The sequence below is a fragment of the Typopeltis vanoorti genome, chromosome 20, assembly GCF_054136105.1.
Source record: "Typopeltis vanoorti isolate ZY-2024b chromosome 20, IOZ_Tvanoo_1.0, whole genome shotgun sequence".
Lineage (NCBI taxonomy): Eukaryota > Metazoa > Arthropoda > Arachnida > Uropygi > Thelyphonidae > Typopeltis > Typopeltis vanoorti.
In genome coordinates, this window is record NC_143568.1 from 75,308,201 (window position 1) to 75,331,363 (window position 23,163).

The 23,163-nt window shown below is 35.6% G+C and overlaps 1 protein-coding gene across 2 annotated transcripts in view; it reads right to left on the reverse strand.

Annotated features, from left to right (window-relative positions):
* LOC150095574 (uncharacterized) overlaps positions 1 to 23,163 on the reverse strand; it is a 148,531-nt gene that overhangs the window by 124,249 nt on the left and 1,119 nt on the right. The window lies entirely within an intron of this gene.

Genomic DNA, 23,163 nt, shown 5'->3' on the forward strand with positions numbered 1-23,163 from the left:
CAACTCATATAGGTAAATATGACCTCTCCATTGTTTCTGCCTTCAGGTCTAGCTCTCACTGACAAGACCTCAATAAAGGTCGAAACCAGTCTGGATAGTGGCCCTTCCCTTAATGCATAGCATTATACATATCCATAAGGAGATGTGCGTTGCATTAAGGGAGATAGTAAGACAAGGAGTGATGAGAACTTGATCCACCTTTGCTACGAGTTGCCTCAGTCCTGAAGTATCTTCAGACGCAAACTTTGTTTGCCTTGGATAAAGAATTAAACTAAATTTATTATTACAACTAGCCTATGGAATTGTGCATAGGCTAGTTGGTAAAGGAATATCTTACAGTATAGATACAAGTGAAATTTTTAAGCAGGTAGGAGGGTAGAACTATGGGTTATCCCTAAAGCTGACATGTGGTGTGGTTAGGATGTATGCGAGGTATAGGTTCTTCTCAAGGCATGTGGAATGGGCTACTGTTCAAAGTTGTGAACACATCTTGTTATTCTAGAAATATTTCATCTGATATTAACCACAAATAAAGATATCAAATAAAAACCATTTTTTATTTCAACTAGTTTCATGAAATACTCTGTTTCACTTCTCTTTGTTCATTTCTCTTTTTTAACAGCCACTATGTGGTGAGTATTACACATTGGTCATCATGTAGGCTGTGAAAAGATGAGTAAAATTCATATTTAACATGTGGTGATATTGTCTAATTTGTAGACTGAGTGTTACTGTGAGATATTTGAGTGTAGAATGCAGTGTTTGGTTAAATTTCTAATGCAGTATTACTTTAATTCATTGTTTCTTGTTAATGCTCTGATACAATATGGTAGTGAAAGGTATTATTGCATGGGTTGGTGCGAAAGGCAAGTAAAGTGAATGGTATGGATTTTTCAAAAATGGTAAGGTGCCATGAATGTAGTATGTATGCATGGGAAGATATTGCAGATGTTTATGGAGAGGCTGAATAAGAGAAAGGAGCAAGTGTTGGTATGTAGAAAGTACGATATTCTGATGGACCATGAGGCATGTTTAAATATGATAGGGAACAGGGCATCATAACTGAAATAACAGTTGAGGAAGATTGTGTGAATGTTCAGAAAGAGTGTGAAAGTGATAGCAAGTAAAAGAGTTTTATTGATAAAGTGTGTGGTAATGATGTTGAAAAACATAGTGTAATTAATGGTAAGATAGTGAGTGGTGTTGACGGCAAACATGCTAATGATACTGATGATAAGATAGCAAGAATGAATGATAGTGAACAAAAATGATGCAAGATTTGAAAGCAGAGTGTAAAAATGAGGCAAAGATGGAGATGAAGAGTGAAATGAAGAACGAATAATGTTAGTATAAAAGAGGTAACGATAGACTTGCGAGTGGCATTGTATGGGGATTCATTTATTAGAGGTGTAGTAAATAAGAAGATGCACAAGGTTTGTTATCCAGGAGGTAAAATAAATAGAATGACTGAGGTGTTGGATATGAGAAGAAAGCAACAAAAGGGTTGGTAGTGGTAGTAAGAACAAATGGCTTGACTGGGAACAAGGAGAATGTAAGACTGGATATCAGGAGGTTGTTGAGATGGATAAAAGATAATAGGAAAATAGGAAAAGTAGTCAATATGTTATCAAGATATGATAGTGATGAGATCAGGCTGATAACAAGAATTATGAATGATATGTTAGCAGAAATGTGTGAAGAGAAGAAGTTCAGTTTGTTAATGTGTGGCATGAGTTTGAAGGAAGAATTGAAATGTATAAGAGTGATGGACTGCATTTGGCCCAAATGCAGTCCATCACTCTTATACAGTTGGAGAGACTGCTGCTAGAAGGGAGAGTGATGAGTGCAGAGAATGAATCTGAGCAAGTAAGAAGCAATGTGGGAGAGTAAGGAAGAAGAGAATGAAGTAATGCTTATGAATGGAGAAGTGAGTAGCATGAGTATAGAGAATGAGAGAACATATGTGCAAGACAAATGGGATTCATTTATTAGAGATGTAGTGAATGAGAAGATGTACAAGGTTTGTAATCTAGAAGGTAAAATATATAGGAAAACAGGAAGACTCAGGGTAGACAGGGGAACACTGTGAAAAAAGGTTGATGCTCAAAGAAGAAATCAATGTGTGTGTGTGTGTGTGTAGACAAGAGATGAATGAGATGGCGTGAGATGTAGGAAGAACAGTGGGATCTGAAGAGGCTTCTAGAATGTGCAAGGAGAAAAGGAAATAGCTCAAGGAAGGTATGGAGAAGTTACATCTAATGTGGTATCAGTGAAACTTGTCATAGATCCAGGAATGAGCTGTCATGTCTATATACGAAATGGTTGCATTGATTGAGTTTATTTATGAAGATGACATCCTGACAGGAATAGAGATGAAAGGGTATGATGTTTTTTGTGAAGATAGAGTAAAAAGGGAGGTGTGGTGATATTGTTTATAGAAAGAGTTATGTCCATACAAGGTAGAGCTGTGGGGGGGGGGAAGCAACATCCGACTAAGTATTTCATAGAATGAAATACTTAGTCAAACAAAATTTTAATGGAAACCAAAAGCTCTTCTATAATGTTTTAAGAAGAATGAGGTCAGAGAAAGAATTCTCCATAAAGTTTATCAAAAATAAGGATGGAAAGTTACTCACAAATTCTGAAGACATCATGGAAAGATGGAAACAGTACTTTCAAGAATTATTGGAAGATGCAGGACATGGAAAAAATAGAACCCTAAGAGCAAGACACACAAGCCAAATAGAAGATCAGAATGAAGAAATTCATGCAAAAGAACTGTTAGCAGCAATAAATAAAATAAAACTGGGCAAATCAGCAGGCCATGACCAAATAACACCAGAAATTGTAAAGAATTTAGGAACAAAAGCCATAAAATTTCTTTTACACCTATTCAATGTTGTATGGAAAAAGAAAATTATTCCCAAAGACTGGGAATTAGCTATAATAATCCCTATATTTAAGAAAGGAGACAACCGCAAATGTGAAAACCATAGAGGAATCTTGCTTTTAAGTGTTCCAGGAAAATGATATGCCCGTATTTTAGAAGCGAGGCTTAGGAATCAAATAGAGGATACACTGGATGAAATGCAATATGGCTTTTGAAAAAATAGAAGCACGTAGGATCTTATCTTTAGTCTTAGACAGAGACAGATATCAGAGAAAACATTAGAATATGGAAAAGAACTATATTCATGTTTTATATATTTTGAAAAGGCCTTTGACCGAGTTCCCAGACACTTAATATGGCAAACATTAAAGAAAAACAAGATACAAGATAACTTAATAGCAGCATATAAAGCCTCTACAAAAATAATAGAAATTGTGTAAGAACCTGTAATAATAGATCAAAAGAATATGAAACAAATGTAGGAGTGAGACAAGGCTGTATCCTCAGCCCTCTTCTCTTCATCATAGTAATGGATGAAATTTTAAAGGCATGCCAAACAAAAAAAAAAAAAAAGTTCCACCTAGGATGCAGGAAACTGAAAGAAACCAGGATTTCACACATGGCTTTTGCAGATGATGTAGTGATCCTAGCAAATACAGCTGAAGACTTGCAATACAATATCAACATTTGGTATGAAGAAACAAAGAAAAGGAATATAACCCATAAATATAAATAAAACTAAAACAATGATCATATCTAGAAACCAACAAAAACACATAATAAAAATAGAGAATCATCAACTGGAACAAGTCCACTCCTTTAAATACTTGGGATTATATAGACTAGACACAGAAATTAACAACAGGATAAGAGAGGGGGGGGGACAAAGCTATTCTATGCAATGAAAGGCCCACTCCTAGATAAGAAAGAAGTCACCCAGAATACCAAAATGGCAGTGTATCATTCAGTATGTTTCTACCAACATTAACATACAGTTGTGAGTCTTGGTGTTTAACAACAGGAAACACAAATAAACTACAAACAATTGAAATATCTCAGGAAAGTGGCACAAAAAACAAGACTAGACCGAATAAGAAATCAAACCATAAGAGAGCCTTCAAGTTGCACCTCTGAATCAATTCATAACACAAGCCCAAATGAGATGGTTTGGACATCTTAATCGAATGGAAGAAGGAAGAATAGCAAAAACTGTATACGAAAGCCAGAAAATAGGAAAAAGAAATGTAGGCAGACACAGGAAAGGTTGGCAAAAGGAAATTAAAGAAAAATTGGAAAAGAAGGGAATTAATTGGAAAGAAGCAAAACAACAAACCATGGACAGGATGGCATGGAAATCTCTTTGGCAAAATCTCGACGCTTAAAAGCATAAGAGATCATAGACAAAGAAAGAAAGATATTGCTATTATACCTGGTAATGTAGAGGATAGTGACATGGAAATGAATAAGCAAATTAGCAAGCAAATAGAAAAAGTTTGATCATTATGGGTGAATTTAATTATGACAATACAGATTGGGATGACTAGATACAAACTGGAAGTAAAGAAAATGAATTTCTTCTTGAGTTTTTGAGGAATAACTACCTCAGACAATATAGAGGGCACGTGAGGATTTAGATCTTGAATTTGATCATCTCATCAGAGGATGTCATTATAAATGAGATATCAAATCTTCCTCCATTGGTGATAACTGAGGCTGGTGACTGAGAAGCTAAGGAGACAAGTTGCAGTTATGTTGAATGAGGAGTTGGGTGGAAAGGAGATCAATGCTGCTTGGGTGCTAGATGTATACCAAGAGTCAGAAGGTTAAATGATGTTAAATGGATAAATGAAGAGATTAAGTATGCTATACAGACAAAGAAGGCATCATAAAATAAGTGTTAATAATCAATTTCATGAGTACAAAGAACAGGCAAGGAGGGTGACTCAGTTGGTAATGACAGCAAAAGTGCAGCACTTAGCAAATGGAGCAAAAAAAAAAAAAAAAAAAAAAAAAAAAAAAAAAAAAAAAAAAAAAACTAGGGAGTTCTTTCGATAATTGCCAGCAAAAAAAAAAAAAAAATAATGATTATGTTAGGATTACTTTGACTGGAGAAAATGGTATAAGGAGACTGCTACTGCAGTAGATATAGTTGAGATATTTAATCAGCAGTTCATAAAGGTCTTTCATCCTTGCGAATGTGACATGGAGAGTTTGAGAGTGGTAAATGAGGAGGAGGAGAGATTGACTATGAGAGTGAGCAAGAGGTGTATTGGGAGTTGAGCAAACAATATTAATAATGCTGTGGGACTTGATGAAATATCACTGAGTATTTTGAAGGAATGTGCAAGGAAGTTAACATCTGTCTTGGCATATTTATTTAATATGAGACTTACATTGAGTCAAGTTCCAAAGGGGTGGAAAGATGGGAAGACTACCGCTTCATAATGGAGGTAACAGAATTCAATCATAGGCCAATCTCTATGTCAGGTATTATGGTTAAAGTGTTGGAGAGGCTGGTGAGATTCCAGGACTGGGTTGACAACAATGGTATTATCTTTGATGAACAGCAGGTATTTGCGCATGGGAGGTCATGTTTTAGTAATCTACTTACTTATTACAATAAGGTGACAGCTGCATTGGATAAGGGAGATAGATATACATGGGGGTTGGATATCAGACTAGTGTGCTGAATTGGAAATTAGCCATCAGATAACTATCAGCAAGTTGCATATGGGAAGAGGAAAATCACTAGCAATGTGCTTCAGGGATGTTTTAGGCACCCTGCTGTTTAACCTGTATGCTAATGATATAGGGAAAGATTTGAATGGGGATATTCAATTATTTACAGATGATGCAAAGCTGAGAAGAACTATGAGGAGTAGAGCAGATGTTATGGTCTTGCAAGAAAACTTGAATAGACTAAGTGAATGGGTAAATGAGTGGGGATAGCAGTCAACATTGCAAAATGTAAGGTTTGAAAATTTAGAAAAAAAAGAATTGAAGTGGAGGAAATAAGTGATCTTGGGGTGGTGGTGATGGATAAGGAACTAAAATATAGAGGACATATTGCCAAAATTGTGAAAACAACAGAACAAATTTTGGATTCTGGTTCCATTGTATATGGCCTTAATTAGGTCATATATGGAACTACTGTGCACACATCTGGTCACCTGGTTTTCAAAAGAATGAAGGGATAATGGAAAGGGTCCATATGCAATTGACTAAGGGAGTTTCTGGAATGTTCAGTATGAAGAAAGGTTGAAAACATGTAATTTGCAGAGACTGGTGGATAGGAGGAAGAGAGGTGATATGATAGAGACATATCAGTTGGTAAGGGATTGTTATCTGATTAATGTTGAAGAGGATTTTCATAAAATGGTGGAACAGGTAGAGAACAAGAGGTCATCCATGGAAGCTGTATAACATTCATAGCAATCATGGCATCTGCAGAGAATTTGAATGTGCACATTTAAGACACAGTACGATGAGCTGTGTGCATGACAAAGACCTTTGGCGATGAGTCTTTAATTCCATGGGGGAGGGGGACTTGGGATGATGATGATAAATTTCATCAGGAAATAACATGAATAAACTAAAACACTAGAAAGCAAGTAATAACACTTCACATCCCCAGTGAAAAATATTTGAACATGTTTAAACACTGGAAAGCATGCATTTGTTATTATGCTGGCTGCTGGTTTGTGGGTTGTATACTTAATGTAAAATCATCCCTTGATTTTTGTTGCACTGTAGAGGATGCTTCATCATTTCAGCTGATTCTAGTAGACAAGTAACGTTGAAGAATTCTCCTAACCTAAACAAGCATGGTTGCACTAATTTACCAAAATTTTGGACAGGATGCTATCTTAATACATAGCTATAATATATATATTTTTTTTTTACAACATTAGAGGTCACCAAATTAGGACTTTAGATCTTTTGTCCGTTACAATTTGAATTGTTTCACTTACTCATTGTTGCATAAACTATAACATGCTGTTTTGTGCTCTGAAATAGAGCAAAATTTTTTTTATAAATTAGTTTGTTTAGAGTTGTTAATACTGGTAAAATAAATTATGAATTTCAGCTAATTCATTCTTTGAATGCTCTTGAATAAAAACTGTAATCTAACAGAGCATTTTAGTTTGTTGCCATTCTACTTGATATTTTGTTCTATTGTGTATGCTGCCAGACATGATTTGTGATTTCTTTCATCTCAACACACACCCTCAAAGTGTTCGGATAGCATAGGTCACATTGAAACTGATCTTGTAGACACCTGGTTTTTTTTTTTTAAGTGACAGATGTGGAGGTTTAGAAGGTTTCAGGTGATTGGAGATTTTGTTGATTAGGTAGAAGGCAGCCTTTAAGTTTTGTTGACGGAGCTGTCTTGCTATTTTATCTGTGACTGATTGTATATATGGGAGAATCACTGCTTCTTTATAGTCTTTGTTTTGTTGTTGTTCTGATTGTTTTGGAGGTTGAAAGAGAATTTTTTTTTACTAATATTCTTTTGTTTAAGTGGGGTGCTTAAGGGTCAAAGCTGTATAACTGAGAGGAGACCTCCACATAGCCTTTAAAGGAATGCGGAGAACCGACCAGGGCTTCGACCTAATGTCCAATCCTCACCTTCTCGTGGTGCACCCTGTTGGGTATCTACTTTGATACTGAACGAACGAGGATGGGCTGGCAATTTGGGATTTAGCCGACCAAATTGTATTCTTATTGGTTAAACCAAAATAAAAAATGATGGTACAACATGACAAAATTTCATGCCGGCTGGGGCGTCGCCCGGTTAAACAAGGCCCCCGTTGTTTTCGCCAGGGAACCAGGGCGAACAGTGAAACGTCAGCTACTGGAACAAATCTGAAAACAAACCCCAACTCAACATTCCCAGAGTTAAAGATCGGTACTATCAACATAAGAAGCCTGAATGGCAAAGAAATGGAGCTAGCTGAGGAATTAGATAAGTACCAGATCGACATAATAGGGGTGACTGAAACAAAAAAGACCAAAACTGGTGAGATCTTTCTGAGCAATAAATACAAAATGTTATATTCGGGCAATGACAATCAAGGAAAAGAAGGAGTAGCCATAGTATTCAACACAAAATACGAGGCTAATCTTCTTGAATGGCAGTCAGTCTCAAGTAGAGTAATGTGGGCAAATATGAGAATGGGAAACTGGACAATGAGACTTATTTGTGCCTATGGTCCCACAGAAGGTTCTACTAAGGTAGAAGTGGAGGAATTTTTTGAGGCTTTAGAAAAAGCAACTGACACAATGAAAAAGGAAAAGTTGGTCCTTGTTGGGGATCTAAATAGTAGAGTAGGAAATGATTGTGAGACATACAAAAATATTTTGGGAAAATTTGGAGAAAAGAGCAAAGCTAATAATAATGGCAAAAAGCTGTTGGATTTCTGCTCAGGACATGGACTGGTTATTACCAACACCATGTTCCAACATAAAAATGTGCACAAATTCACATGGAGAGAAGAGGCTAGGAATAAGAAAAGTCTCATTCACTATGTTATTGTTGATAGTGATGTTTTCTCCCTGGTGCAGGACACCAGAGTGTACAGAGGATTTGAAATTGGAAGTGATCACTATTTAGTCTTGAGCAGGATAAAATTGAATTTCATATTGAAAAGAATAACATGTAAAAAAGTTTTAAAGCGAATAAAAGTTGAGCAGCTCTCAGATGTGAACTGTAGACTAAAATACAGAAATATTATTGAAAAGAAAATGAAAGAGTTTGAGAACAGGAATCAAACCTTGGAGATTCAGTGGCAAACTCTGAAGGAAACATTGATTGATTCTGCCAGAGAGGCATGTGGTGAGGTTGTGTGCAAGGATAAAAAAATCAGAACTCCCTGGTGGACACAGGAAGTTAAAGAGGCAGTGAAGAAAAAGAAGAAAGCATATCAAAAGTTCCTGGCAAATAAGTCAGCTTTTACTCTTACAGAATATAGAGACAAATGTAAGAAAGCTAAACAGTGTGTAAAACTAGCTAAACAAAAGTCATGGGAGGACTTTGGCAAGAATATAGAAAATAAATATCAAGAAGGTGGCAAAATATTTTGGAGGTTGTTGAAGAAGCTTAGGAATGGAGGAAAGAGTGCTGTAAAAGGAATTAGAGATGATAAAGGTGAAATGAAAACAGGAGAAAAAGATATCCTTGAAGTATGGAGTAATTACTTTGAAAAACTGCTAAATGAAACAAGCAGTGATGACAGCACAGTGATAAAAAACACTGACCAGGCATGCAGTCAGGAATACATATCCATACTTGAAGTAGAAAAAGCCATCAAAGGCTTGAAATGTGGAAAGGCAGCAGGAGTAGATGATATTCGACCAGAAATGCTGAAGTATGGTGGTGTAAGAGTCTTACAGTGGCTGCACTGCATAGTTCAGAAAGCCTGGACAGAGGGACGAATTCCCGATGATTGGAGTAGAGCTCTCATAGTACCCATATATAAAAAGGGAAATAAAACTGAATGTGAGAATTACAGAGGTATTTCCCTACTGAGTGTTCCTGGCAAGATCTATGCAAGTATACTTGAGAAACGGTTGAGAAGAATTGTGGAAGAAAAGCTTGGTGAAGAACAAGCTGGATTCAGGCCAAATAGAGGCTGTCAGGATCAGATCTTCACTTTACGACAAATAGTCGAGAAAGCATGGGAATATAACAAAGATCTGTATTTAAGTTTTGTTGATTTGGAAAAGGCATATGACAAGGTGCCAAGAGTGAAGCTATTCAATACGCCGCAGTTATATGGTGTCAATGGGGCATTATATCAAGCAATACTTAGTCTTTATTTGAGTTGTGAGTCAGCAGTTAGAATTGAAGGAAGTACAGGAAGATGGTTTAATGTTAAATCTGGTGTGAGACAAGGATGTACATTATCCCCTCTGTTATTCATTATCTATATGGATCACATTATGAAGGAATGTGGTATTAAACCTGATATCAAAATTGGAGATGTTAACGTCAGCTCTTTGCTTTATGCGGATGATATTATACTTCTAAATAAATCCGCTACAAGTCTGCAAGATTCTCTGACTAAATTGAATAGCTGTTGTAATAGATATGGTATGAAGGTCAGCAATAAAAAGACAAAGACAATGAAAATAGGCAGAATCATTGAAAATGTCAACTGTGTTGTGAATGGAGAACCTGTGGAACAAGTAAAACATTTCAGCTACTTAGGCACAATTCTTACTGAAGATGGTAAACTAAATATAGAAATAGACAACAGAATCAGCAAAGCTGGTATCGTGGGAAGTCAATTGAATAAATTCATATGGAATAAGAAAGAAATTAGTCGGAACACTAAATTAGCTCTATACAAGACTGTGTTCAAACCAATTTTAACTTATGGATCTGAGAGCTGGGTCAGAAGTAAAACACTTGACCAAAGACTAGAGACCACAGATATGAGAGTCCTGAGAAAGATTAGAGGCCTGAACAGATGGCATCAATGGCAATATCATATTAAAAATGAGGATATTAGGAAAGAACTTGACATTGTCAGCATCCAGGAATGCGTTAGCAGAGCTAATCTCAGATGGTATGGTCACTTAAATAGAATGGGAGAGGAAAGATTAGCAAAACAAGTGTTCTCTGCCAGGTTGGCAGGAAAACGACCCAGAGGAAGACCAAGATATAGGTGGATTGATACGGTACAAAGTGCCTTAGACGATAGAAATATAAGATCTGATAATGTTGGAGTCTTGACAAGTAACAGACTGATTTGGAGGAAAATTGTAGATAGGAAGTTAGTAATGATGTAATTTTTTCATGTAGTACTGTCATATCCTGTACACCCCTTGAGGGTACATGGCAGGAATTTCATGATGATGATGATGATGATTCTTTTGTTGTCATTTTTTGGAAGGACTGAACTAAGATACTGTAGCTCTTGGTTTTTTTTTTTAATCTATGTTGATAGAAATTCTGTAGGCTCTACTGCGTAAGGAACGTATGATGCCTATTTTGCACTGAGTGGTGATGAGAAGATGCATGTAGGTGATGTTCTGTGTTAAATGGTTTCTTATAGACTGAGAAGTCAGTGTGTTTTGTTCAGATACCTCAGCTAGTGTATCTAAAAATGGTTAAGAACTGCATTTCTTTCTAATTTCAACACTGAATTTAATTCAAGGATAAACATTATCCTAGTTGGTAACAAAATCTTTTAATTGGGTAACAGTACTAGGCCAGATGATAAAAATATCATCAACATTATCAATAAAATACTGGTATCTTACTATAAAATAAATATTTTTTGGTAGAGATGTTAACTATTATTACATTTTCTAGTTTTTTAGTTTATTCATGTTATTCCTGATGAAGTAAAACAAAGTATTTCATGAAACTAGTCAAATTAAAAAATAATTTCTATCTGACATCTTTGATTGTAGTTTTATACCAGATAAAATATTTCTAGAATATCCTATCTCCACAGAAGATTATAACAGGGCATCTTCAGTTAACATATCTGCAAAGATTATGATAGGCATACCCATACAATTTTCACAATGAAGATGAAGCCTCACCAAAACACTTTCTCACATGTATAGAAATTATTATTGTCAGTTTTGTAGCTTGGTAATTAAAACATTGATCAAGAGTTAATTTCCCATGTATGGCTGACTTCTCTTTGCTGGCCTGTTTTGCTAAGCTGATAACATATCTGCTCTTCATCAAATAAGCAGTAGGTTGACAGACATCTGTGAAAGTTTAGGTGGTAAATGATTTGTCACCCACTGCAAGATCACCACCATGAAGAAATGAAGTAGCTTGAGAAAGCATGTTTCTCCATAGTAGAGTGCTTGGATATACCTTGATACCAAACCACAATACTTAACATGCACAACAGGTTACAATCTTTTTTTTTTTTTTTGCAGGATTTTCACATTAAAAAATAAATAAATGTATTTCAAAAGCATTTGCTTTTCATTTTAACCTAATTTTTCTTTATATTATATAAAAAATGCACATATACCAAATTATCACATTTATCTAACACAGTTAACTTTAAATGTTACAAAACATTATCTGAAATTACAAATATAAGGGAAATGTTCCAAATAAGTGCATTACACACACCCACTCACACACCAGCCAGTTATTATGGGAGTGGGGTATATTTATTCCACTTCCACAATAACTGCTGGTCTGGTTGGCTTGATTAGCATAACAGATGGCTCATTCTTGATACTGATGGATTATGCATGTACAGATTTCGATGAGTGGTATCATAAAATAAATAAATGATTCTTAATGTACTCTTATTTTTAATACATATACCAGCCACTGAATTAAAAACCTTTATTCAGATGTAGGTAAACTTCACTTATGCAGCATATATGCAAAATACTTTGTCACATGCATCAACACGTGTTCTAGGCAACTATTTAAGAATACTGCTGGTCAGTAATCATCAATAGTGTTGATCACAATGGGGAAAAACAAAGGATCTTTCGGAGTTCAATAAAGGGCTTATTGTGAGTGCCCATCTGGCTGGAGCCGTGATTTTGAAAACAGCAGAGCTGACTAGTTTCTCAAAAGGTGAGATATCCCACTTTTTGAGAAACTAGTCAGCTCTGGTGGATTAGGTTATTATTATGACAATGCTTGTCCAAGAGGTCCTAAGACAGTCTCTTAGGAATGAGATCACTGTCATCTGAGAAAGGTTGTATGAACAAATAGAACTTCCTATGTGCAGCAAGTGACCAAAGCATTTAATGAAGACTATGCACAGGTAAAGAAGTCCAACATGGTATCAAATAACAGTTTCTAATTCAGTGGCCAGTATGTGTATATTTTAATGTATTGCAATATAATAAATTTTAATGTAAAATGAAGCAATTTATTCTCAATGCTATTTTCTCCTCTAGAATTCTAAAAACAATTCATAATGTTTGCTAAGATTTGTTAATGTCTCTAGTATTTTTAGGATATTATGATAATTGTTGGCCAACACACAAACAATGAACAGTAAACAGATCTCATATTTCAGACAGAATAAATTATATATATGTGAGATGTTCTAGCATTAAAACTTAACTACTGAAATCAATGAGGATAAACAAAATTATTTTGATAATGAAGCAGCACCTCTATTCTACTCAGATTAGAAAAGATGTAAATTAATGAGAATTATTATATTAAGGAAGGATTATCAATGTTACTTAATTAACTATGTATATATTTTTAAGTTAAGGATGACAAAGTACTTGGTATACAGGACTTGATCTGAACTGAAATGGTATATAATTAGGAGATGTGCTGAAGATGAAAAACCCATAACTGAGCAATGGATGATTGTAGTGGTGAAGACGGAGAGTTTGTACAGTCTACGAACTCCCTGGAGGTGTCACATAATAATAATAATATTATTATTATTACTGAAAAAAAAATTTAAAAAAAAGAGTGAGAGAGAGTCAAGCCTGAGTTTACCATGACCTGATAAGAGCAAATTGAGAAGACTATTATTGCAAAAATCATCCACTGCCTAAATGACTTAATAATTCTAATATGGATTTAGAAAAGTGCCAGGATAAAGTGACAGTCTGTAATAAGTACAGGTATAGCCAGACTGCTGTTGTATAGCAAATTTCATCATCATCATCATATATATATATATATATATATAGCAAACCACTGCCTTCCCTCCTCAATTGGAGATGGATGTAATGGTTTAATAACATTGTGTAAATGAAGTAAATAACACATTTATTCATGTCAGATGCACAAACAAAAAATGTAGAATAATTTTTTGCAAATGAAAAAGTTATTCTGAATAGCTTGACTTAAAAGAACATGCCAACCAGTTTGGTCATCAATTTATATCATCATAATAAGTCATCACAAAGATTGTCCAGTTTACAGACAACTGTAGCATTTTTCACTTCACTAAGAACTTTATCTTTGTTTTAAAGTACTGCAACAACAGTACTTTAAAATTTTAATTTTAATATTGGTATGTAATGTAACAGCTTTACATGTCTTCTTTTCACTGAAACAGAAGCAACCTTACTTTGAAGTTTAACTGCCATTATTAACAACAATAAAATAAAGCAACAGTTATAAACAATTTATAATTCACAGCAAAACACAAAGAGATGCAGTGAGCAGCAATGTTGTAAATTAACAGTTCATGAAAACTGCAGCTTGGTTGATTCACAAGAGCATCATGTTACTAAAATCATTGTATGAGCGAATGCAGCATCATATAAATGAGTACTTGTCATGATTGAAAAGCAACATATGAACAGATCATCACAAAGTGGGATATTACTGTAATAGACAAGTAATTATTATTGAGTACTAACTATGGGGACATAAATGGAAAGAAGAAAGGACACACAGGAGAAGAGAAAATGGAATTTTTGCAACTACTCAGAGATAATTACCTGAGATAGCATGATGGGGGAGAACAGGGCTTTGAGTACTGGATCTGATGACAGGATCAGAGGATCTGTCCACAACCAAGGTAGCACTCTGTATCCAATTCAGAAGAACAATCATACAATTTGACTTGAAAGGTAGAATTTGTAGTTTCAAGAAGGGATATATGTGAAACTACAGAGTTGAAGATTATGACAAACTTAAGACAGTCTGTAGCAGTAGCAGAGCGCATGATGCAAGGGAAGGATGTTGCATGGAAAAACAGTCAAGCAGTATTGAGGAAAGTTTTATCAGACTCAATTTCTTGAGTCAGGAAAGATTGTTGCTGTTGTTATTGGTTTACAGTTAAAACAGCTAAAGCTATGAAACAAGTATATGTCTGGAAATTGCAGTTGTTCTTCTGGCTAGTTTGGCAGGATGAAAAATCCTCCATAAGTCAGATGGGAGTTAAATGGATGATTAATATTATTATTAAAAGTTGCAGAAATAGAGAGGGGGCGGGGAATAGCAAGCTTATAAATAGTGCAAAGCAACAGACATACTATGGAAAACAATTAGATAATGTGAGGAAATTAGCCAGTCAAGCCAAAGGAAATTCCAATGAGTTATTGTGATGAGTAAAAGGAAGAATGATTATGGTAGGATAATTTAATGAATGCTAATAGTGGAGGTAATAGATGCAGAGGAAATAGCTGAATTGTTTTCTTTGATTGACAGTTGATTTGTTTAAAGAAAACAGCGAAAGCATAATACTGCTGGACTTTGCAAAGGCGTATGATATGACAGGATACTATATAGAACTCAATCACATATGGAGCAAATGGTTGATACGAAGCCAATGGCATGGATTTTGTTGATGGAGCAAAAAAAAAAAAAAAAAGCTCTGTAGTATATGGCAGCAGAGTAGAATCTAAGAAGGGGGATGACCAACAATGTGCCACAGTGTTTTGTACCTGGGCCACTGATATTGAATTTGTATGTTAATGGTATAGGAAATATTCTGAGGGAGAATATCTAGTTGTATACAGATAATGCAAAAGTCAGGAGGCAAGTTAATAAAGGTGATGTACAGATACTGGAGGGTGATTTAAATAGACTGAAGTATATGCAAAGATAATGGTTCCAAGTCAAATATGGCACTTTGGGATGCAAATATTACAGGTTGCATGTTATGTCGATAGAACTGGACTGCAAGAAACTTATCAGACTAGGGATTACGAGTGATGATGGACAGGGATTTGAAGTATCAGCAAGAATGCTTCAAGAGTAAGCCAAGTAGTTTAAGGATCATTTGCATGTTGAAGAACACTGAAAAGTAGAGATAAAGAAGTTATTATGCTTCATTATAAGCCCTTGATACAGCCACCACTGGACCAATGTGTACAGATTTGTATGTCCGATTTCCTTAGGGATGTGGAGTTGTTGAATGGGATCCAGAGGTGAGTGATTAAAATGGTAACTGGGCTGTGGAGAGTTCCCTATGAGGTAGGCAAAAGACTTATGGGGTTACAAGATTTAGTTAATAGGCAGAAAACAGATGATATGATAGAAACATATAAATTACTAAATGGTTTTATAGAGCAGATGTCAAAGAAATTTTAAGAGTGGTCAACATGGGTATGAAAGTGGTGAATGAATAGATTGGATAACTAAAGGCAGTCAATTTTTTTTGTTAGTGATGAGAGAGAGAGAGAGAGAGAGAGAGAGAGAGAGAGAGAGAGAGAGAGAGAGAGAGAGAGAGAGAGAGAGGTATTATGTAAATAACAGTCAATGTGGACTCCCCCCCCCTTGATCAATCTTTAGACCCATAGAGATTTCTATATAATAACAATGAAGAAATAATAAGGAGTGGTATACAAAAGCAAAGACAGCAAATTTCTGTAGCAGTATGTAATTGGTAGTAATGCAAGGTTCTAATACTCTAACTGTAAGCAAGTGATCATAATCACTTGCTTAATGGAGAAACATACTCTATAGTTAATTTCCAGCATCCAATATCATTGGATGATGAACTGCAAGGGAAAAAGAATGATGAAGCATGAGAACTGGTTAAAACACATCTCACATTGAAAATGTACAATCATATACCAGAGAGTTAGACAGATAAATAAAGTACAGGTAAAACAGACAAACAGTGAATTAGTTGAACAGATGTTGAACAGGTGTGGAAACATGTTATGGAGGAAGTATATGACAGTGAGTAATAACTGAATGCCTAAGATGTAGCCTAGGAAAGAAACAAACAAAAAAAATAAAGTGCAATATGAGAGGTGACTGGTCAAAAGAAACTGAAGGGAAGGAGGGAGGGAGGGGAGGGTTTTATAAGCAAGAGAAATGATTACAGAAAGTTAAAGCTGGTAGATGGTGATAGTAGCAAGGCAACCAGTGCAGCAGATGTAATCAAATTATTTAAAGGCATTCTTTCAGCATATTTCATACTAGTGAGAATGATGCTGTGCAAAGCCCAAAAGGGAAGCAAATACTGGAGGAACTAGAAGTTAAAGAACTAGAAAGTGCAGGGTTGGATGATATACAATATCGTTGTGTATTTTTAGTTAATGGGTGAGCCTCTGTAGTTCAATCAGTAGATGATGCCATTTGGTTAAAAAGACCTGGGTTCAATTCCTGTCCATGATGTGAGAAACCGTTATCTGGTCTCTTTTGACTAAAGGTGAGTTAGCCACCAGCCTCACAGAGGTAGATGTTTTTTTTACCTGGAAACTCAGATTTTTTTTGTCCCTCAGAACAGGTAAACTGGTCTGTGAACACACATGGATTTACAGTCATAAAATACATATTTAATCCCTCACTAGGAGGGCTCATCCAGTCCTAAGAGACAGTGGAGGAATGGGGAGAACCTCATACAAATGAATAAAAAAAGTTAATAGGTAACGGAATTCATTGTACCTTGTTTAATGGGAGTCTTGAAATAGGCAAGAATGTAGAACGAAAGTAAAATAGTGCTGCTGCTGAATATAGAGATGTTAAGACAGTGATTTCCAATTATAAATAAGTTCAATTATATTTATAGTTGTGTTTCAAGTACTAATAGAACTGGTAAGGACTAAAATACACGACTGGTAGCGGAGCATATGATTCTCTATAACACTCAGTATGAGTCTCATAAGTGTTGCTTTAACAATTTATGTGCATTTTATGAAAAAAAGTGAATAAATGTGCTAATTAGGTACTCTTACAGTGACATTTTTGGATTTCATAAAGACATTTAACAAACTGTTACATGGTAAATTGCACATATTGAGGAAAATAAGGATATCTATATTAGATATGATAATCTATTAGAGAAAGAAAGAACAGGAAACTGTCTGAAAGAAGGAAGTTGTTGGTGTGTGTGAGAGAGAGAGAGATACTATCTGAAATATACCTGCAAGTGGTGTATGGGAAGGGCTGTCCCTGAAATTGCCATGTATGGTAACCAGTGAAAGACCTCAAGATTCTGTCCTAGGATTAGAGCAACTTGGGAATGATCTAATCCTGGGAGTGATAATAATGAAGAAATCTTCACCAATATTTGAGAAAGGAAGCCATCCACCATGACACAGTGAAAACCAAAGAGGAAATTGGCAATCATTTTTTTTTAAACCTACATATAACAGGTAAAAAATCTATAGCATATCAGTGCCGTGTGTGTGTGTGGGGGGGGGGTGCAGGTAAGGATTGAGAAAGAAGAAATCTATTGATTTCTTCTTTCTCAATTGTTTTCCTTGAAGAACTAAAGGTTGTAGTTGTTGGGAAACATTATGATGAGGGCTATCCCAGAGGGTAAAAGTAGATGGAATAAATGAGTAAGAGAAGATGTGTTTGCAGTAAAGGGATGCTGGGCAGCAGCTACTCTTGTTTTAACAGGTATAACAGAAAGTGGAGGAATAATGTTTGCCAGCTCAGTGGAACATTTGAGTTGAAACTATACCTGTAAGAGAGGGCAAAGTGAGTCTGTGAGGGAGTGGTCATCTATGAGCCAAATCTCCTCTGGATAGCATCAAGAATTTTTAGAAAGGTTTTAGGTGCACCACTTCAAATGTGTGAACAGTATTCCCAGAATGGGTGAATTTTGGATTTGTATTGGTTAGCAGCTGAGTAGGTGTAAAATAGATTCTTGAGCAGAAAATAATGTCTAGTTTTTTTTTAGAATCCAAGGAAGCCACTAATGCAGTTTTATGCTAGGAGAGGCTGGAAGTAAATGTCAGTCTAAGGAGGGGGGAGATCTGATCAATGTTATTTATGCAATCAGCAGCTCCCTTCATCACATCTTATATTTGAATCTTTAATGACAATGCTTCTGTAATTCAATTAAAACAAACAGTTTCATTATTGCTTGTCCTTTTATCATTTCGGAATCATATGATCTTTGAGTTTAAAACCAGCAATATAACTTGAATGTGTCTCCATATTTAAAGGAAAAATTACCAGTAATTTACAAGACTTGAGAAACGTAATGAATAATCCTTCACGAATGACTAATGACAAGTGAAGGCGGAGTGCGAAACAGAGAGCAAATGGTAGGCAGTAGAGATAGAGCAGCTACGAAGATGTGCATATGACTGGTGCGGTATTAACAAAAGATCGCGCAACTCAACGACAAAGGCAAGTCGACAATTGTTGAGTTGAAATGCTAATTCTCTTCAACTGAATTCCGTAATATCTGAAACTGCCATAACAGCATTCACTAGGTATTTCTTAGTTTCAAACTTTTTTTCGTGTGTGAGGTATATGGGAAACTTTTTAATTTCTTTTTTCATAAAGTAAAACAGGGATGCAAGATATATGTCAGGGCGAGTTATATTTGAGTAAATATGGTAAATCTTCTGATGTAAGGCTGAGGAAAATGCACACAGGAAGTGGATGATAATCAGGTACCTGGAGTGATAGTCAACAAAGATCTCAAATGCTGCAAAACTTGGCAGGGATGAATATATTGTGCATCATGAATAGTGATATCTGAGAGCAAAAAAAAGCTAGTTTCAAAATTCACCACCAGGAACGTTGTATGGCATATTGAATGTAGATGTAATTTTTCTCTGTGTGTAAGAAGAAGAAAAGTGACACAAGCATAAATAACACATTTTTAATCACTTCCATTATGCATTTACAGACTGTACTGTTCAACATTCTGCCCTTCCTAGTATGCCACAAACTGCACACTTTGCACAGTGTGTTCAACAGAACAATACAGCTGGACTGGACTGATGTTGTACAGCATTACTGCTTTTCAGGGCTGCCAAGTTATCAATACGATTCCAATAAATCCTGTTTTTGAGAAAAGATAGAAGGGGGGTCAGATAAGGTGAACGAGGCGGCCATGCAGTGGGAAATGCACGGCAAGAAAAAAAAATAGTTCCAAAATTTTCTGCCAGGTGCACTGTATGATGTACCAAATATAGATGGAGAAAAGTGACTCATGCATAAATAACACATTTTTATTGCATCCTTTGCACAGCATGTTCAATGGCAGAATCAGCTCGTTGGGACTGATGTGCACATGCTGGGTTATGCTGTCTTTCAGTGCTGGCAAGTTATCAGAATAATCTTGATAAACTCTGTCTTTCAGAAATCCCCCAGAGCCAGAAGTCATAGTGATCAGATCAAGTGAATGAGCAGTCAGGTAGCTGGAAATACATGGCTGCTTGACCAATGTGTGGAGGGGGGGGGGGGGCATCCCACATGAAAAAGGACTGAATCCATGTATAGGCACTGATATAGATGTGGCACAACACAACAAAACTGTTTATCATATTGTGATACTTCTTGGCAGTAACTGACAGGTCACAGGACCTGACTGGCAAATGTCCTCAAAGAAGAATGGTCCAGTGATAAACGAAGCTGTTATCCTGCACCATTTTTGGTGAATACAAAGGAATTTGATTGCATGCAGGTTTTGCATAGCCCATCCCTGGCAATTGTGGGTATTCACAGCTGTTCAGGTGAGCCTCATCTCCCCCACAAAATCACCGATGGCCATGCAGTGTCCAACTCCACTTGAGCAAGGAATGTTAAAGTGAATGTCAGTAGACTTTTCCCATAGGGACAACTCCTGTGTCAGGGTTATCTTGAATGGGTAGAAATGCAGAATCTTCTGGACAGTTGTGTGAGGCACATCCATTGTTTTGATACAGCATATGCACTACTAGAATCAACACTGTTATTCACGGCCTGCTTCACAACAGCAGTAGCAACTTCATTCACTTGTGAACTGACTGATTTGTGGCCTCTGCTGGGTCCAACTCCCAATCATCCTGTTTCTTCAAAACAACTACTGTATTTACTTGAATATAATACACTTTTCCTGATGTTACTTTACAAAAAAATAAATTAAAAAGTTTTGCATACACATTGCACACGAAAAAAGTTTAAAACTTTAAGAAATAGATAGTGAATGTTGTTATGGCAGTTTCAGATATTTTGGAATTTGGTTGAAGAGAATCAGCATTTCAGCTCAACAATCATTGACTTGCCTTTGTTGTTAAGTTGCATGATCTCTTTTAATACTGCACCAATCACATGCACATCTTCATAGCTGCACTCTCTCTCTCTCTACCAGCCTACCATTGCTGTCCGTTTTGCACTCCACTTTCATTTGTGAAGGATTGTCCATAACGTATCTCAAGTTTTGTAAATTACTTTGTGGTAATTTTTGCTTGAAATATGGAGAAATGTTTAATGTTTGTCCTTTTTTTCACCAGCCTGGCTGGCTGAGTGGTTAGCATATCTGCTCTCCAGCCAAAAGGCTGCTAGTTTGAATCCTGCTGTGAGCATGGATGTTTGTGATTGTGGAACAGTGGTGGTGGTCGGTGGTGTTGATGTAGTTGCAGTCAGTTGGTAGATTGAGTTGTAGAGCAAGTGCCCTCCCTCGATGAGTCTATGAACTCCCTGGAGGTGTCAAATAATAATAATAATAATAATAATAAAACTGTTTGTTTTAATTTAATTAGAGAAGCACTGTCCTAAAGATTCAAATGTATTGTGTAATGAAGGTAGCTGCCGATCGCATAAATAACATTGATAATTAAAATTTAAATTCATTCCTTTTATAAATAATGTGAGCAATTATAAATTATAATGAATACTGAGGATTTAATGTTAAACGTCAATTTAGTTTTTTCAAAAACTTTACTTTCCAAAATTCTCTGCATATATCTCACAGCACGATTTTTTTAATTTAATTTTTGAAAAAAAAAAAGGGTGCGAATTGTATTCAAGTAAATACAGTCATCATTTATCGCAAAACAGATGGAGATAGTGGACCTCCTCCACATTTGTTCGAGTGACAAAATTCGAGGAGTGCAGCAACAGCAATGCAATTGTTTAGATGTACAGCTTCATGAGTTTATATCAACACATCGTGTGCACATAATCTGATTTGAATCTGATTGTTTTAAATTTTATTAAAGATCCTCTCTTTATTAAAACTGTAGTAAAAAATTATATACTTTTTACCAGAATTCACAAAAAATTCAAAATTAGGAAATATAGCAGCCATGTCACAAACAAAATCCTGAAGTAAAATCAACGACATTCAGTAAAGTGGGTATCTAATACAGTGGAGCACTGATTGCACTTGTTAACAACTACTTTGCAGTGGCATTCCATTTGGAGGAATGAGCCAGTGGAAAAGAGTGATGCCGCAACATCAAAAGACTTGTTAAAGAAAAAGAAGACATACAATGGCATTCAGGTAATGCATGCAGACAGCTATTCCAATGTTGAATGAAAAAATCTAATAAATGAAGGAATATTTGAAAGTTGCCTCATACTTACCTGGCATGAAGATCTGGTGAAGATTTTGGGAAAGAAGAAATTAAGATTTTGAAAAAATATTTTAGCAAACATTTTGATAATAATGAAAAAACATTTTCAATAAATTTGGTGATAAAGATACGAATTCAAAGTTGTGGAAAAGCATTTAAGATCTTTATGGAAAAATTATGAGTAATAAGAACAAGGTTTCATTCCTCATTTCTTGAAGAATGAAAGCTGGTACGATGGCTACAACTGCTTGAAAACTCCCATCGTACCAGCAAGTATGTTGTCATGTGAGTGAAGTTTTAGTTAGTAAGTGTAAAGGAAAGTAAGTTGAAGTCATCAATGAATCCCTCCACGCTGATATGACTTACTGATGATACATATGAATGAACAGTAAGCGACATATATTTTAAACCCATATTTGAAAGGAAAGGCTATTTCTGTATAATTATGTGTAATGTGTCATAAGAATTATACATTGTTTAATTCTTATGACAATTTAAATATTGGTCATCATAACAGTTAGTTTTATTAAACATCACTTACAATTATGTATATTATTTCTGGGAAAACTCCCATGTTACTCCTCTTAATAAACTATTATAATTATGGCTATTTTGCCTGCTTCAGTTTAGGAGTGCCCCTTTACAAGGGGCACTCCTAAACTGAAGCAGGCAAAATAGCCATAATTATAATAATCACTTACAATATTTATATAAAGTGGACTAATATCATGGGTGAGTAAATTTCTGTTATATTTCTGGAGATACAACTACTCACATCCCTGCTCACAACTACTACCTCTCTTCCTTTCATATACATCCATTTAAAAAAAAAATTAATTTAAAAAAATCAGGTCAAAATAATTAAAAACAGTTTTCTTGCTATGTAGCAAGTAAGAGAAAGAATCATCATGGAAAGTTAACTTTACATAGTGCTGATGGCAGAAAGGTTACAGAAGAAATAGTTGGGTTACTAAGCGATCACTTTGCAAGGATATATCATTCAGGTAGAGACTCAGTAGTTATTACCATGTGACAGAGATTGAAGTGAAAAATGTGGTCAATAAACTAGAAATGCAAGAATATTGAAAAATATT